The sequence below is a fragment of the Arvicanthis niloticus genome, chromosome 22 (assembly GCF_011762505.2).
Source record: "Arvicanthis niloticus isolate mArvNil1 chromosome 22, mArvNil1.pat.X, whole genome shotgun sequence".
Classification (NCBI taxonomy): domain Eukaryota; kingdom Metazoa; phylum Chordata; class Mammalia; order Rodentia; family Muridae; genus Arvicanthis; species Arvicanthis niloticus.
Genome location: NC_133429.1, coordinates 4,696,418 through 4,710,479, shown reverse-complemented (window position 1 = coordinate 4,710,479; position 14,062 = coordinate 4,696,418). Strand labels below are relative to the sequence as shown.

Below are 14,062 nucleotides of genomic sequence, written 5' to 3'. Positions count from 1 at the left end.
GTGCCCCACTGAGTCTAACTCAAATTTCTTGCTCAAGCATAGATCAGAAATTATCTTCTGAAGAGAAAACTTGAGTGACCGTGTAGCAATATAGTAATAAGTTCCCCCTCCCCCAGGTCCTATGGTCTCACCAGCCACAGGCTTTTAAACTGGCTTTGAAGAACTAGAGATGTATCTCTTGTCAACAAACACAGCTTCTAGTGCAGGTGCCCATCCAATTGAGTTGTTGGCCAAAGGGATCCCATAAAATTCCCAGGATGTTGCCAAGACAATAGGCTATTGTTTGAAAACTGACAGCAAGAACCCCCTGCTTAAGACAACACCAACACAGCTCATTGGACATGGAGAGGTGGAGCTGGTGCCTACATAGAACACTCACGGCATCTTCCAGTGTCTTTGGTATGGGAAGGTGCTTTGCAGGCTACAGAAAAAGAAATGGAAATTCCAACCCAGCCACAAACCATGTGATCTACAATCTGTCCTGCCTGCAAAATATGCTAGAGCAGGGGTAGCACAAAGATTATGGGAATAACCAATGTCATTTGACTTAAGATCCTCTCCATGACATGGAATCCATACCCAATACTGGGTGACCAAGAACCAGAGACTAGATATCCCAGAGACCAAGGATAAATTCAAATACTACTGGAGAAAAAAAAAATATATATATATAATCTCCATATATCAGAATATACTGCTATATTCATAGATAGGTGCCTTACTTAGCCATCATCAGATAGGCTTTTCCCCACAGTACATGGGCACAAATACAGAGATCTGCAGCAAGAAATTATGTGGAGACTGTATAAATGGGATATGCCCATCAAATCCCTTTCCCTCAGAGCTCAGGAAACCCTGCAAAAGAGGGGCAGAAAGAGTGTAGAAGTCAGAGGATGGAGGAAACAAGAGACCAAGGCCCTCCAAATCAATTAAGCAAAACTCATAGGAGCTCACAGAAGTGGAAGCAGCAAGTATTGGGTCTGCACGGGTCTGCACCAGGTCCTCTGCATATGTATTACAGCAGTAATGTATGTGCAGACTTTAGGGTTTTTATGGGACTCTTTAGGGTCTGAACAGATTGGTGCACTGGCTGGTTTTATGTCAACTTGACACAAGCTGGAGTTATCACAGAGAAAGGAGCTTCAGTTGAGGAGATGCCTCCATGAGATCCAGCTGTAAGGCATTTTCTCAATTAGTGATCAAGGGGGAAGGGCTTAGCCCATTGTGGATGGTGCCATCCCTGGGCTGGCAGACTTGGGTTCTATAAGAAAGCAAGCTGAGCAAGCCAGGGGAAGCAAGCCAGTAAATAACATCCCTCCATAGCCTCTGCATCAGCTTCTGCTTCCTGACCTGCTTGAGTTCCAGTCCTGACTTCCTTTGGCGATGAACAGCAGTGTGGAAGTGTAAGCTGAATAAACCCTTTTCTCCTTGCTCACTTGAATGACCCTTTTCTATTTACCCGACCCTTATAGCATACAGTGTTCAGAGCGCTGCTGTAAAAAGGTGTCTGTAGGAACTGCATAAATGGGAAAACCTTAGGTGTTTGTCTTTCTGAGTCTGGGTTACCTCACTCAGTATGTTTTCTAAGTCTTTTTCCTTCAAATTTCATGATTTCATTCATTACGAATGAAATTTTGTTGTATGTATAAGTACCGAGTTTTCACTATCTACTCAACAACTGATAGAGTTTCAGGCAGGTACCACTTCCTTGATTGCATAAGTACAAGTATCTCTCTTTTAGGGTATGTGCACAGGAGTAGTATTGCTAGGTCATGTGGCTGTTCTATTTTAGATTATTTTTAATAAGAACTACTACACTAATTTCCATCATGGCTGCACTAACCAATGTGCAACCTTTTTTTGTTTGTTTTGTTTTGATTTGATTTTTTGAAACAGGGTTTCTCTGTATATCCCTGGCTGTCCTGGAACTCACTCTGTAGACCAGCTTGGCCTCGAACTCAGAAATCCACCTGCCTCTGCCCCCCAAGTGCTGAGATTAAAGGCGTGCGGCACCACCACCAATGTGCACTCTTAGCAACATTAGATCTGGGTTACTATTTTCCTGTTTGTTTGTTTGTTTTATCAGCATTTATTATTTGTTTTCTTAGTCTTGGCCACTCTGACAGGTGTAGACACGAAGATAAAGACACAAAGTCAACCAAATTGTCATTTTTCACATGGCCAAGGCTTTTACATACTTTTTCTAATTTTCTTACTGATTTTTTTGTCTTTGAAAACCTTCTTTGCGTACATCATTTTAAATGGGGTCGTTTCCCATTAGTTTGGGGTTGTGTTACTTAATGTATTCTATGCAGGAATCTCCTATTAGATATGTAGTTGGTGGAGAGTTTTCTCCCATTCTGTAGACTGTTTGACAGATTTGCAGGATAGAAGTTTTTAAATTCCACATGGTGGCAGCCTTGATTGTTGGCCTTCTTCCTGAGCTCCCAGACTCCTGTTCAGAGGGGCCGTCTCTGGGCCTGTGTATTTTAATGTACTCTCGACTTATCTTCCAGTAGCTTCAGAGATTCAGGTCTAACATTGTTCTCTTTGATCCACTTAAATTTATTTTTATACAGAAAATGATAAGGGTCACATTTTATTTTTGCACTGTAGATATTCAGGTTTCCAAGTGCCATTTCCTGTCTTTTGTCCAATGTGTATTTTGTCTTCTAAAAAGTCAAATAACTAGTTGTTTGAACTTCTATTTGGATCATCAATTGTATCCCATTGATCAGTATTTGCTTTTGTTTTACTACTATGGTCCTTTTAAAAATTATTACTATTGCTAGGGTTCTGAGTTCAAGGCTAACCTGGTCAACAGAGTGAGTGCCAGGGTTGCACAGAGAAACCCTGTCTGGAAAAGCAAACAAACAATAATAAAGTGTCAGACGTGCATAAAGAGTAAAACATATATTATGAATGTACTGCATACTCAAGTAATCTTTCAATAAAAACGTTTTCTCAAGCAGGTAGAAAGCACACTTTTTTTTCTTTCATATGAACTTTCTGAAGCTTTTCCAATGGTCAGAAATTACACTGCCTACAAAAGCCAACTATCTGAAGGCTGAAGGAAAGAGTTGAAATATTAGGGGGTTTTCCCCCACAAGTAAAGACACAGCTCTATGGGAAATTTCTCTTACAGCAGGAGGCACTGGGCTCGATTCTAAAGAAGACCCAATATGGGAGACAAAGGGAGGAGAGAAGAGAGGAAAGAAATCCCAGGTGATGGGAGGAGGGGCGAATCAGTGCAAATAGACACACAAGAGGAGAAGGGAAACTGCACAGTCCCTCCACATCCCTCCACAGTGCAGCCCGGACTCAGCATCACCAGCCCGCCAGCACTGCAAGCTATGTGTGAGCACAGGTTCATAGCAAGGACTCGCCCAAGAGAGCTGGGGAATGCGGTGGAGCAACTTCACCAGAACAGAACAGTGAGGGACTCAAGGTTCAAGGCTGTCCTGTCCGTGGATGCACACTTCAAGAGCATGTGTGGCAGATCCCACTTTCACTGGGCTGCCCAACACCAGAAAAACCTTCGGGTGGCAGCTCCACGTAGCTCCAAAGCTGCTAGTATCCCACCCAGCACTCCAGGAGCCCACATACCTTCAGCATGTATGTGCTTCAGATGTGTCCAGGTGTCATTTCAAAGTAGCTTGCAGTCATCACAACGCACAGTCACCCAAGCCCGGTGGTCACAAGGATCCCCATTGCTGTGCAACCTTTAAAAAGACTGCAGAGGCAGCACCCTATGCCTGTTCATAATCCTCATTGGACAGTTCTTTCCTTTTAGGAATAAGGTCTGTGAGTGGTGAACTGTACCCAGCCTGCCTCCTCAACCCTAAGTATCAGGACATTTGAAGGAAGCTCAAATGCACAACTTAATGCTAGAACTCTTGAGGAAAGAGAATTTCTGTGAATTCAAAGCCATGCAGCGCCACGTGGTGACATCCTATCTCAAAACCATTGGAGATGGACATGGTGGCATGCCTTTTTAATGCCAGCACTGAGGCAGAGGCAAGAAGATGGAGTCAGGGGCTAGCCTGGTCTAGAGAGCTTGTTCCATAATAGCAAGGATAACCCAAAGAAATCCTGTCTTGGAAAAAACAAACAAGAAAAACAAAAGACAAACCAAAAAAAGAAAAAAAAATAATTACATATTATTCTTGTACTCTGGTCCTTGCACTCTGGAATAAATAAACCTGTTCCAATCTGAAATTTCACTGCATTATAAGACAACATGCTCTGGGATTTCGGGTGCTCTCACTCTTTTCCTCTCATATCCACTATTTCCCCACCTGTCTTCCCCCCTAAAACAGAGCCTTAATTTTGCTCTATACACTCCAAACTCATGCCCCAAAGGGAAAACACAGGACCTCAGGGTAGAAACAGGGCTCAGAGAGGCTCAAGCACAGGGACCACGTACAAGATCTGATAGGAAACTGTAAAGACTAGGGATGATGCAAAAGCCCGTGACTATCCCACATCTCATGTTTCAATGTATCATTTTCTGTCTCAAAAATTAAAGCACAGCAACAAGGGAATACAATTACTCAGTGGGTGGATAAAATAGACACAACATGGCAGGAATTCAGAGTTATGAAAAGCAAGCTTCAGAAAACTTTTTGAGGGGGAGGGGTAGCAAGATCATGAAGAAAGTCTCCATTCACTAGAGTGAATACTCACAAGTGTCTGGATTGCACACAGTGCTAAAATGGACAGTCTCTAGTGATGATGCAGACCTACCAAATGATTTAACCATGGGGCTTCATCATGCCTGCTGTGCTCCTAGGTCATGAAATAATTATTTCAACAGCATAATATTCACCAGAGTAATAATATCAGTCACACACATTAGATTATTTTATGAGTTTGGGTGTTTTTCTTGCATGCACATCAGTGTGCTTCATGTGTGGATGGTGCTGAAAGGATGACATAAACCACATTTGTCCCCATTTAAGAACCAGGCCTGATTTCAAAAAAGAAGGCCATAAGGCACCAGCTCCAGGAACAGACCATGAAATCCAGAAACAAAGTCATAAAACCCCCTTCCAAAGAACAGCCTGGAAATAACCTCAAAAATGGGGAAATATCTCAAAATGGGCCATCTGTGCAAGGCAGCCCTATCTCAACCTATGGGTAAACGTTCATGACATAGGAAAGCAGACCACTGACCACCTGTGACCCCCAAGCATCCACCAATGAAATTTTAGATTACCTAATCCTTCTAGAGAGTTCCCCCAGCTCCTCATAAGAAAGCCTTCACATCTTTATCTGGGGTTGCTGTTTTGGAAAATGGTTGATCCTGAATGCTGGTTGTTTCTGCAGAATAAACACTCTTTGTCTTTGCAAACTATCTGAGTCTGGGGTCTTCCTTCAGCAATTTTTGGACCCTAATAGTACCATGGAATGCCAGAAGACAGAATTGTTTTCCCAGGAACTGGAGTCATAGACTGTTGTAAGCTACCACAGAAGTCTGGGGGATCAACTGTGATCCTTGGGAAGAGAGGTACATGCTCTTAACTGTCAAGCCATCCCTCCCTCCCTTATTCATGAAAAGCTTTTAGAAAAAAAAAAACAGTAAAATTCACAAATTCAGAACTACTTCCTACAGGAGTCTACCAAATTGTGTCTCTAAATATGACTGGCACAGATGTTCTTCATATTAGAGGAACTGTGATAACTAATTTAAGTTGTGACTGCCTTCTTAAATAACTAGCATCTTGGGGAGTTCAGAAATCCCCCTGGAATATTATCTCAGCTGGACTTGATGGACATTTATTTGCAACCCCATGTGAAGGATAGAGGACGGAATAAGAGTCTTGGCTGAGGACCCAGCTGAACAAGGTCTGAGAAAGGGATAAAATATATTAAGGTGGGAATAAATAAAGAAGTCATGAGGGAGACTCTTTTTGCAACTACTGGGTAGCTCTCATCCCTGCTGGGTAAGACTTTCTAGGTCAGTTGGCTGAGGGAGGAATGACCAAATCCCTATAAGCAATTTTTACCTAAGTTCTCTAAGGAATTCCAATCAACTCCCAGATTCCCTAGAAGGAACTATGGCAGAATCCTGCCTCCATTTGTTGGTTGTGCCTTAGAAAGAATTGCTTTATATCTCCTGTAGGGAAGGAATTGTAGCAACGCTCAGTTATAAGGATACAGTATCCAGCATGTCACATTCTATTACAGCAACAGCATCTTCTTCACTGGGATGTGAAAGCCACCATTTCCCTGACGAAGATCTGTGGAAACAACCATACTTAGAATGACAATGTGACAGCAAGTGGAATTAAAAAAACAAACAAAAAAACACAGATAACTCTTGTGGGAATTGAAGAGTAAAAATTTAAGATCTCTCAGAAGGAAAGCCAGGTGTTATACCAGACATCTAAAGTCTGAGGCAGAAGAGTTCCAAGTTTCAGGAAAGCCGAAGCCATCTTTCAACTTCCAAGAACACCATAGTGAGGCCGTCTGAAATGGAGCTGTCGGTGGGAAGCTCCGTCTGAGAGTGATGGTCACATATAAACAAGGCTGGGACTCATCCCCAGTGTGTGGGAAGTGTCTGGAAAAGAGCAGTTCACCCTGTGTGGGGATTAAAACCCTGGCTTGTCACATCAGGTGGCCATCTCTCACCTCCTGCCATGTGAGCCTACGGTGTTGCTGTTGGTTTTTTGGTATGCTGATTAAGGAATTACCTTCTAAATGTTCTTTTTTTTAAAAAAACAAAAAACTTTTTATTGGTTCTTTGTGAATTTCACACCATGTGCCCCTCCCCTGTACCCACTCTCAACCCTTGCAATCTCCCCCACAACAGAGAAAAACAATCTCATTATGGAAGCTGTATTGTGTCACAGTGTGTCCCACAGTAGACCCTTTTGTCCACACTTCTATACTTGCAAATGTTCATTTCGATGACTAAGTGGTCTCTGGCTTCTGCTGCTCCATCAATACTGGAATTTCACTGGTGTTCCTCTTGAATATCCTACTGTTGGCCTGTGTCATGGAGATCCTGTAATTTTGCATCTGTAGGACTGACCCCTTAATGCACTCCAGCAGTTAATGGATGGGGTAGATGTTAGAGTGAGCTGAATCAAAGCCCAGGATCTGGGCCTGAGAGGTGTCTGAGCAGGTGAGACCACCAACTCCCCTGCTCTCTCCTGTTCTCATGCCCTCTGGGCTGGCTCACCAGCAATCCCCTACCCCCATACCCCCCCAGAAACCAGAGCCAGCTCTACCCTGCTGCCTAGGCAAGGTTCAGGGCCCACTCTCTGGAGTGTTGCAGCCTGTGAGGGACAAGGCCAGTTCTACCAATCTAATGATCGTGGGGTCAGCTCTCCCATGTGCTGTAGGTGGTGAGGGATGGCATCTCGCCCTTGTCCGTGTCACCATACAGCAGATATTAAGGGGGGGGGGGTGTCCTACACACATGTCCTTGGAGCCAGCTCACCTGCAACCCCCATGTCAATGGCCAGCTCTACTGTGCTGCCCAGGCGAGGTAGGCAAGGTGCAGGGCTCATTCTCCCAAGTGCTATAGCTGGTGAGGGACAGGGACAACTTTCCTGCTCTTATGACCCCAGAGCCAGCTCTCTTGTCTGCCATAAGTGGCAAGGGGCGGGGGTGGGGCAGGGCATCACTCCCTTGCTCACACTGCAACACGGCAGACAAGTCGAGGGGCCAGTTGTCCCACACTCACACCCTCAGGGCTGGCTTGCCCATACCCCTGCCACCAGGGCCAGCTCTGGTGTGTTGCCCAGGCAAGATGAAGGGCCCACTCTCCTGAGTGCTGCAGAAGGTGCAGCACCAGGTCTCCTTCTCCTATGACTCCAGGGCCAAGTCTCCCACTTGCCACACAGGGAAGGGGAGGGGAGAAAGGTATCTCTCCCTCATCCACACCACCACACTGGAGACAAGTGGCAGGGCTAGATCTCCCATGCTCATATTCTCAGGGTTGGCTCACCCAAAACTACCGAAATGTGTAGGTCCCACTCTCCCTAGTATTGACGCTAGCTAGGGACAGGTCAGCTCTCCTGGTCTCCCACCCCTAGGCCCAGCTCTTTCACAATGCCCAGGTGAGAGGTGGGGCCAGTTCCATAGAGCCCTCAGACATCAGCAAGCCCCAGAGTGGCAGCTCAGACCAGGGACATCCACCTGGCCTTTGGTGGTAACAGACCCCTGCCACTGCTGCAGGGTCAAATACCCAGATATGTTCCCGGTGGTAGCACAGGCTATGACCACACCATCGTCCCAGGTGGCATCACTGGCTACTCACATCACATTACCCTTAACTCTCCAGTTTATACATTATGGCACCAGGCAGGAGTTGTCATGGACATGGTCTGACCCCAAAGGCCTACACAACACCAGACTGGTGGTTAGCTCAGGCTAGCTCCCTGTCCAGGCCCCATGGCACCAGACTGGTGGTTGCTTCTAGCCTGGGCCTGCCCTAGTGGCCCCATGCAAGGGTTCACTCCTGCCTGGGGTCTGAGGTCTAGGGAAGGGTCTTTTAGGCTCCAGCTTGCTTCCCACTCTGGAAGCCTATCTGGGTCTTCTCAGTGCTGACTGGTGGAGGTCTCAGGATCACTTTTTTTCAGAGTGTTAGGTTACTTACTAATCTTTCATAGGCTTTCTCCTCTCTGCCACCTACTGACACACATGTGACACAGCAGCCGTACCTGCGATGCCTCTAGGGCCAGGGCTAAATCTCCGTCTTGGTTTTTCTCTTTCCCAGTGGCCGTTCAGACGTATGATGTTTAGTTTCCATGAATCCATGCACTTTCCCTATTTTCTACTGTTGTTGATATCCACCTTCATCCCATTGTGATCAAATAGAACACAAGTTGTGATGTTAGTCTCCCCATACTTGTTGGCAGCTATTTGGTCCTAATATACGGTCAGTTTTCAAGAAAGATCAACTGGACATCGGAGAAGAATATGTAGCCTTTAGTGTTCCTGTAAATTATCTGCAGATTCCAGTAAAGTCCATTTATGATTATTCCAATGGTCGTTTTCTTTAGATTCAAATGGCACGTCATTTGATAAGTGCAGGGTTACTAAAGGCACTTACAGCAATGAGCTTTATCTGTGATGTTAGACCCAGAAGTGTGTCATTTATGAAACTGATTACACCAACGTGTGTGACATTTGTGTTTAGCCTTGTAATGTGCTCTTGGTGGCTTTCTCTCTAAGAAGCACTAAATGACCTTCTGACTCATTTTGGCTTGAAGTTGTTTTGTCTGATATTATAATAAATATGCTCCCTTGCCTCACTGAGGGTTTCTATTGCTGTGAGAAAACACCATGACTGGAATCAATTTAGAGAGTGGGGACATTTTTTTTCACTTCCAATGCCACATCATAGTCTGTCACCATCAAAGGAAGTCAGGGCAGGAAGTCAAGGCAAAAAAACTAAAAACTGGAGGCAGGAACTGAAGCAGAAGCCATGGAGGAGTGCTATTTAGTGGCTTGTTCCTCAGAGCTTGCTCCGGATTCTTTCTTATATCATGCAGGACCTTCTGCCCAGGGGTGGCACTGTTTGTCTGCAATGAGCTGAGACCACCTACAGCAGCCACTAATCAAGAAAATAATCACTGGGCATGATATTGCATGCCTTTAGTAGCACCCTAGAGTTGGGAGTAGAAGTGTTCTGCATGTGTTTAAGACCAATGGGTTTTACACTGCAAGCTCCAGATCAGCCAGGAATACCTGGGGGAGACCCTGTCTCAAGAAACTCAACCAACTCATAAATTCACTACAGACTTACATACAGGAATATCTCATGGGGACATTTTCTCAATTAAGAGTCTGTCTTCTTAAGTGACAAGTTATGTTAATTTAACATAAAACTTAACTGAATACCCATGGTTTGTTGGTTTTATTGGCTTTGAATATTTTTTTTCTATTCTTTTACCCTAAGGTGATACCTTTCTTTGGTGATGAGGTATATAGTTTGAAGACAGAAAATTTTTTTAAAAAAGCTTATTTTCTATGACAGGCTAGCTAGTGTCTCTTTATAGAGAAGGACAGACACTAATATTAAGAGTTATCAGTGGATAGGCATACCTTGAATTCCAGCATTCTGAAGGCAGGGGCAGTTGGATCTCTGTGAGTTTGAAGCAAGATTGGTCTACTTAGCATGTTGGAAGACTACCAGGGTTACACAGAAAATGCAGTCAAATAATTAGAGGGGGGAGAAACAGAGGGAGAGAGAGACAGAGGGAGAGAGAGAGAGAAAGAGAGAGAGATGTTACTAGACTAAAAGTTGAAAACAATCATTAAAGCAACGGTAACAAGTGTTCAGGAAAGGCTGAAGCGCAGACATGAGAGCTGGAGAACGGGAGGATAGTGAAATTCTGTGCTCTGTCCATGGCGTGGCTGTGGCACTGATAAATCCACAGCAGCTATGGTGACACTCATAAGATCTGCATGAGATCCTGACAGTGAAAATTTCCACAAGTAGACCGAGGTCCCACCCCTTACTGAGATCCCAGTGTTAATTAATGGCTTCTAGGTGGGGAGACCATTCCCTTTAGGATTATAGCCACTGGTAGACTCGCCATATGATAGTGTATGACCCTATGCACATTGCAAATAGAGGCTGCATTAATTAGATTCAATGGACTGTATTTTTATTTTAAAAAATAGAACCTAAAAAATAGAATCTCTATATATCTACCACTACTTTAATCTACATTATTCTGAAAATATTTATTCATGACTTTAGAAGGTAAATAAGAGAATGAGTATGCCGGATAAAAGTCATATGATGTTTTCAAAATGCATTATTGTTGACTATGATACCTGAGATAACCAAACTATATATTGTTGCATGATTCTCCTTTCCTATGGTCAAAAGTCGAATTCTTCAGTGATTTTCCACTGTTCAACCACAGAATTCTTCAGTCATCGAAGAGATTCTTCTTATGTTGCAGGTGTTTGTGAGCAAGTGTTTTGGGTTTTGTTGTTGTTGTTGTTTTTGTTGCTGTTATTTGAATGATGTAAATGCATTGGAAGCTTTTTCACACCATATATATATATATATATATATATATATACATATATATACATATACATATATACATATATACATATATATATACACACACATATATATATCACAATATATCACACAATATATAAAAATATGTCTCATAATATATGTTTTGCTCCAACATATACTTCAACCATTTCATTTTCTTTTTGCTTGTTTGCTTGTTTGTTTGTTTGTTTGTTTGTTTGAAAGCAGGGTCCCCCATTATATAGCACTGGCTATCCTGGAACAAGACAAGGCTGGCCTAGGACTTAGATCAACTGCCTCTGTCTCTAGAATTCGAGGATGAAGACTTCAGTCTAACTCATCCTGCTAGTCAACCTTTCCATTTTCTACCAAGAAAATTAAAATACCAGCCAGGGAATACAATTACTGAGTGCACAGAAAAATTAATTATATGGCAGCAGTATTCAATAAAGGATTCAAGATATATTTTTAGATGTATTTAGACAAAGAAGTTCCTTGGTCCAAAGTCAGAAGATGATGTACTTTGATGTTTTGAAATAGTAGCAATAGAAAATGCACACACCAGGTTATTAAAACAACAACAACAACTTACAAATGCCTTTCTGCCCATGGGCATGCTCCTGCCCACATTCAGGCCAAGTTTTCTCAATCTTGTTTTACTGATTTCCATGTCAGCTGCTTCTCAGTATGTTGTCAGAGTCGTGGTACAAAACGAGTCTGACAACATTAAAGGTAACTTTTGATATAAATCTGGATCATAATACAGATTAACCGAGACAACACGGAAATGTGGGAAAGAAATGGGCAAGATTGAGGCTGGGCACTGAACTTGAAGATTGAATCCTGGCATATCTCACTTGTCACATTACAAACCCTCGGGAATAGTCTTTACTTACTTATTTTGAGACCCACTGTGTAGATATCTCACTGTATAGTCAGGATTCTCTAGAATAACAGAACTTATAAAGTGAATCTTTATATATAAAGGGGATTTATTAGAAAGACTTATACCCAGTGGTGCAGCTAATTCAGCAATGGCTGCCTGTAAATGAGATTCAAGAATGCAGTAGTTATTCAGTCCACATGGATGGATATGTCAGCTAGTCTGCAGTACATGCCAGAATCCCAAAGATATGGGCTCTAGTGCCAAGGAAGGAATGGACTTGCTAGCAAGGGCAAAAGCAAACAGGCAAAGAGAGAGACACTTCTATGTCTTTATATCAGCTTCCAGAGGGTATGGCCCAATGTAGAGGTGGGTCTTCCTACTGCAAATGCCTTAATTAAGAAAAAAATATCCCTCATAGGTGTGCCCAACCACTTTTGGGTTTTAGTTAATTCCAGATGTAGTAAAGTTGGCAACCAAGAATAGCCATCACAGTAGTCCTTTTTATTTTATGTATATGGGTGTTTTGCCTGCATGTATGTCACCTGTGTGCCACTTGTATGCCTAGTGCCCTAAGAGTCTAGAAGGGGGTACCTGATTCCTTGGAATCCCCAGTTACAGATGGTTGTGAGCTGCCATGTGAGTGTTAGGGGTTGAATCTGGTCATCTGAAAGAGTAAAAAAGTGTTCCTCACTCCGAGCCATCTCTCCAGCCCTGAATATCCTTTATTAAAAGATATGTTAAAATTTCTTCACAAAATATAATTTATATATTATTTATGCATATGCCTGTGTGCCTTTGTGTACATGAAGCCAACTGCAGAGGCAAAAAATAAAAAGCATCAGATCCCCTTGGACTGGACTTATAGGCATTTGTGAACTACATGACTGGGGAATGAATTCTGGTCCTCTGGAAACCACCAAGTGTTCTGATCTACCAAGTTCCACTGATCCACGTCTCCAGTCCTTCAAATGCATACATATTCATGTATATATTTATAATGTATTTTGAGCATATATACAATTGTCTTAAATTTTCCCTTTTCTCTTTTAATCGAACTTCCCAATAAGTTCCCATTCTTACTTTAATGTCTGTCTGTGTCTACATCTGCCTCTCTCTCTCTCTCTCTCTCTCTCTCTCTCTCTCTCTCTCTCTCTCTCTCTCTCTCTGTGTGTGTGTGTGTGTGTGTGTGTGTGTGTGTGTGTGTGTGTGTGTGACTACATTTAATTAATTTGCATAGCTTGCAAGAGAATGATCAAGGGTTATTTACTTGACTAGGGGCAACATACTAGTGGAATAATAATGGCTCCTGCTGCCATTAACTACCTATATCTCTCTGGGGAGAGGTAGATCTTATGGCCCTCCCCTAAACCTGTGATGGAATGTTGATGGGCAAATAGCAGCAGCTGTTCTCAGCCCATGAGTGTAACAGCCATGTCATGTGGATAAAATAATCATTTCCAGTCTCTTCCACATCCTCTAACTCCAATTCTTTCTGCTTCCTCTTCCACAATTTTCCCTAATCCTAGGAGGTAGTGATAGAGATCATTCACTTAGGGATGTGCAGGCTTAAATTTTTCAAAACCTACTTTAGTGAGGGTACTTAAGTGCTTTAACCTCCCTTCTAGCCCACCACCCACCAGAGGTAGTGGAAACGAAAGGTTGATAGGGCAAAGGAGGATGTGGACCTGTTTAGACATAGTTCTTTGGGGGAAATACAGTCTATGTTGTCAGGATAGAAGCGGTTCAGTTCACCGCAATCAGCAGTGGCAGCTCAGTCCACTAGCAAACACCATTCACAAATCAGCAACTCCAGGTCGATCCAGAAGATACTGCAAGTCTTTGCCAATCAGCTCAAGTCCATGAAAATGGCAAGAAGCCACAGAAACACCACCAGAAGTTCTTTGGTGTGTTTCTCTCTATGAAGGCATGACAAACAATGATCAGCAAAGAGTGGCAGCATGAATCAATACCACAGAGCGTCATCCACTGTCTGATAGGTTATATTTATACCCTTTCTACATTCATGTGTTCTCTCAAGCATTGCTCTAGCAAAATACCACATGCCCTTTAACCAGGGGGCTTCCAGAAAAGCACCTGTCTGTTCTTAGCAAAACATCCTTCCATGTGTCTGCTTCAGCAGAAACATCTTCTCATAAGACAGT

The 14,062-nt window shown here is 43.1% G+C and overlaps 1 pseudogene; it reads right to left on the bottom strand.

Annotated features, from left to right (window-relative positions):
* Positions 1-8,591: 8,591 nt before the first annotated feature.
* Positions 8,592-8,694, bottom strand: LOC143436550 (small nucleolar RNA SNORA17; annotated as a pseudogene).
* Between the last annotated feature and the right edge of the window lie 5,368 nt (positions 8,695-14,062).